This window comes from Oratosquilla oratoria, chromosome 27 (assembly GCF_046742065.1).
Source record: "Oratosquilla oratoria isolate Oo_2021 chromosome 27, ASM4674206v1, whole genome shotgun sequence".
Classification (NCBI taxonomy): domain Eukaryota; kingdom Metazoa; phylum Arthropoda; class Malacostraca; order Stomatopoda; family Squillidae; genus Oratosquilla; species Oratosquilla oratoria.
Window position 1 is genome coordinate 51,164,666 of NC_134803.1, and position 5,000 is coordinate 51,169,665.

Below are 5,000 nucleotides of genomic sequence, written 5' to 3' on the forward strand. Positions count from 1 at the left end.
TGAATAATAAATGAAGATGAGGAATGCGTGAGTGTAAATCTGGGTAGGGATGGATCTCACGTCGTCTACACACACACACGCACACACACACACACACACACACACACACACACACACACACACACACACACACACACACACACACGACTTGGTGGCGCAGTGGTAGAGTTCCCGGCTGCCACTACGGCGGTCCGGGTTCGAATCCCGCCCAGGGCTGAAATAATTTCAGTATCGCTGCACTGCGAGTCGTTACTCCAACTCTCGTGGGCGGGGAGTTGTGTGTGTGTGTGTGTGTGCGTGTAGTGTCACAGCATTAACCATAGATCGGTCATATATACGAGCTCTGAGCTCTCTTCCGGGAGGGAAATATCCGTCGATCACGAGTCCAACACGTGATCCAAGACCATGGTGAATACACACACACAGGAGTTCATTTGCATGTTATGAGAATTACTCTCACTCAATTCCAACCCATCCATGAAGCTGAAAAATATGCACACCCCACATAAGGAACGACCAATCAGAATGCAGGGATTTACGACAAGGACGAATGAATAACAACCAATTGTTCAACTTCATCGGAATTGAAAGTAGACGTAGACCGGTCGGCGAGTCCATTTCTGTCCATCCACTTCCACATTCGAGTTAAATTGCGTAACTAGTGAGGAATTATTCACTATTTCTCCGAAGGTCATCTTACCATCTCTCACTCCAATCCACTCCTCCATTCCACCCCTCACCCCCCCCCCACACACACACGGAAATGGCGGCACTTCCTCCTCCTTCTCTTCCTCCTACTCCTCTTCATCTTCCTCCTCCTCCTCCTCTTCCTCCTACTCCTCTTTATATTCTTCCTCCTCCTCCTCCTCCTACTCCTCTTTATCTTCTTCCACCTCCTCCTCCTCCTCCTCCTCCTCCTCTTCTTCCTACTCCTCTTTATCTTCTTCCACCTCCTCCTCCTCCTCCTCATTCTCCTCCTCCTCCTCCTGCTCCTCTTCCTCCTACTTCTCTTCATCTTCCTCCTCCTCCTTCTCCTCCTCCTCTTACTCCTCTTCATCTTCCTCCTCCTCCTCCTCCTCTTCCTGCTCCTCTTCCTCCTACTCCTCTTCACCGTCCTCCTCCTCCTCCTCCACCTGCTCCTCTTCCTCCTACTCCTCTTCATCTTCCTCCTCCTCCTTTTACTCGTCTTCATCTTCCTCTTCCTTCTCCTCCTTCTCTTCCTCCTACTCTTTATCTTCTTCCTCCTCCTCCTCCTGCTCCTCTTCCTCCTCCTCTTCATCTTCCTCCTACTCCTCTTCATCTTCCTCCTCCTCCTCCTCCACCTGCTCCTCTTCCTCCTACTCCTCTTCATCTTCCTTCTCCTCCTCCTCTTCTTCCTCCAATCCTATAGTTGATATCCCTGTCAAGTTCCCAGGAAGGACCCAGATCCATCTTTACGTGTCCACGTGACAAACTGGAAGAAAGGGTGCGTCCCAGCTAAGAAAATAAATGAATAAATAAATGAATAAGAATAGATAATTAAATGATGATAAGAGCAGTAGTAATGATTATAATAATAACAATAATAATAATGATAATAATAATGATAATAATAATAATAATAATAATAGTAATAATAATAATAATAATAATAATAATAATAATAATAATAATAATAATAATAATAATAATAATAATAATAATAATAATAATAATAATAAATGAAAATAATAATAATAATAATAATAATAATAATAATAATAATAATATTAATAATAATAATAATAATAATTATTGTAATAATATTAATAATTACAATAATAATGATAGTAATGATAGTAATAATGATAATAATAACAATAATAATAATGATATTAATAATAATAATAATAGTAATAATAGTAAAGATAATTATAATAATAATGATAATAGTAATAATAATGATAAAATAATAATAACAATAATAATAATAATAATAATAATAATAATAATAATAATAATAATAATAATAGTAATAACAATAATAATAATAACAATAATAAAAATAATAACAAAATAATAATGATAATAATAATAATAATAATAATGATAATAATAATAATAATAATAATAATAATAATAATAATAATAATAATAATAATAATAATAATAATAATAATAATAATAATAATAATAATAATAATAATAATAATAATAATAATAATAATAATAATAATAACAATAATGATAATAATGAAACCTCTCTTCACACGGGGCGTTTTTGCCCGCCGTCCAAAGCTCCCATTCAGTCACCCACCCATCTCCTCGAGAGTTGTGCAATCTCCCATTACCACGAGTAGCGTTTGCGCCGCGTTGTACGCGCGTCTCGTGTGAAAGGTCCCGTTGAACTGCATTGAATGTTAAAACACCGCGGATGCTCGTGGGAAAGAGGCAGTACCCGGAACTAGTCGAGGACAAAAGGTCGCCATTTCGCTGTGACCTATCGGCCAGCGAAACGCTTTGACTTACTATGCAAAAGAGTGATGGTTAGGCAGAGTTGCGTGCCTCCCCTGTAATTCAGAACTCGTTGACAATTACACCAATCTTATGGGTTACTGTTGTTTTTTCCCATTAAAACCCAGCATTATCACATGGATGATAATAACTACGGAAAGAAATTTTGATACATATATATATAACTACAAAGTAATGTCGTAACACATTAGTAAATTTCAACAAAAATCCACTGTGTTGGATAAGAAGAAATGAAATAAATAGATTCCATATATTTCGATCACGGACTGTGATCCTCTTCAGTGGAATACAGAGTAGAGGAGCAAAAGGCATGTCTTATAAACAGTAAAAGAAGGAACATGGATAGGACTCAGGTAGCGTCTAATGCTTTGCGGGGCAGGTCACCCGCCTTCACCAGAGATGGTAGTAATTTGTTGACTGCCCAGGTGGTAATGCAGTCAGGTGACCATTGTCCATGAGATATATTGAAATTTGGAAATTTGTTAATCAAGGATGATTCTATTATTTTCCTTTTAAAACTGCACTTTGAATTGAATATATTGGAATGAAGCAAAAATTATATTCAATTCAAAGTGCAGTTTTAAAAGGAAAATAATAGAATCATCCTTGATTAACAAATGTCCAAATTTCAATATATCTCATGGACAATGGTCACCTGACTGCATTACCACCTGGGCAGTCAACAAATTACTACCATCTCTGGTGAAGGCGGGTGACCTGCCCCGCAAAGCATTAGACGCTACCTGAGTCCTATCCATGTTCCTTCTTTTACTGATTATAAGACATGCCTTTTGCTCCTCTACTATTTGTGATCATTTGTTTTGTCGAAAGATATCCACGAAATATTTTAGAATAAAATTATGTTTTTTACTTTATCAAATGCCTTCTAAAAGTCCCCAAAGCTGACATAAGATTTTACCAAACCAGAATTATTTTTTTTGTACCGCAATCCTTTATTAATTTTTATTTAAATGTTTTGTATTTTTTCTTTTGATTTATCAATCCTACTTGAAATTATATAATAAGATTTTTTCTTCCTTTTTAATGTCAGGAAAATATATTTCTTTTTTTTTTTAACAAAGGCCAACCAGAGGACTCTTATATTAATTTTCTTTCTTCTTTCCTCTCTCTCTCCCTCCTGTTCTTCCTCCCTCCCTCCCACTCCTTTTCTTCCTCCTTCCCTCCCTCCCTCCTTCATTTTCTTCCTCTTTCCCTCCCTTCCTCCCTCCTATTCTTCCTCCTTCCCTCCCTCCCTCCCACCCTCCTTTTCTTCCTCCTTCCCTCCCTCCCTCCTTCATTTTCTTCCTCTTTCCCTCCCTTCCTCCCTCCTATTCTTCCTCCTTCCCTCCCTCCCTCCCACCCTCCTTTTCTTCCTCCTTCCCTCCCTCCCTCCCTCCCTCTCTCTTTTTCTTCCTCCTTCCATCCCTCCCTCCTTTTCTTCCTCCTTCTCTCCCTCCCTCCCACCCTCCTTTTCTTCCTCCTTCCCTCCCTCCCTCCCTCCCTCTCTCTTTTTCTTCCTCCTTCCATCCATCCCTCCTTTTCTTCCTCCTTCCCTCCCTCCCTCCCTCTTTTTCTTCCTCCTTTCCTCCCTCCCTCCCTCCCTCTCTCTTTTTCTTCCTCCTTCCATCCATCCCTCCTTTTCTCCCTCCTTCCCTCCCTCCCTCCCTCCTTTTCTTCCTCCTTTCCTCTCTCCCTTATTTTCTTCCTCCTTCCTTCCCTCCCTCCCTCCTTTTCTTCCTCCTTCCCTCCCTCCCTCCCTCCCTCTCTCTTTTTCTTCCTCCTTCCATCCCTCCCTCCTTTTCTTCCTCCTTCCCTCCCTCCCTCCTTTTCTTCCTCCTCCCTTCCCTCCCTTCCTCCTTTTCTTCCTCCTTCCTTCCCTCCCTCCCTCCTTTTCTTTCTCCTTCCTTCCCTCCCTCCCTCCTTTTCTTTCTCCTTCCCTCCCTCCCTCTCTCCCTTTCTTCCTCCTTCCCTCCCTCCCTCCCTTTCTTCCTCCTTCTCTCCCTCCTTTTCTTCCTCCTTCCCTCCCTCCCTCCCTCCTTTTCTTCCTCCTTCACTCCCTCCTTTCCTTCCTCATTCCCACCCCAAACCCTCTCTTTCTGCCTTCCACCTCTCTCTCTCTCTCTCTCTCTCTCTCTGTTTATCTATCTCCCCCTTTCGTTCTCAACCCTCGTCTCTCTATATCTCCCCCAACTTCTCTTCTAACCCACCTCTCTATCTCCCCACCTTCTTTTTCTTCCCCCTCCATGCCATTTTCTCCCCTCCTCCCCCCAAACCTCTCCCTATCTCCTCTCTTCACCCTCTCTTCCCCCCCACACACACGCCCCCTTCTCTCCCCTCATTTCTTTCTTTCTCTTTCTCATTAGCGTCGGAAAAGAAAAAGAAAAAGAAAACAAAAAAACAAAAATTAAAACGTGTTTACATTGACGACAGCCAGTCGACACGACGCCAGAACCTCAATACTCGAGTCTTAACCTTCTCTCTCCCTCTCTCTCCTTCGTCTTCCCCCT

General features: G+C 41.1%; 1 protein-coding gene across 1 annotated transcript in view; it reads left to right on the forward strand.

Moving 5' to 3' along the window:
* LOC143040055 (uncharacterized) overlaps window positions 1-5,000 on the forward strand; it is a 32,853-nt gene that overhangs the window by 17,664 nt on the left and 10,189 nt on the right. The window lies entirely within an intron of this gene.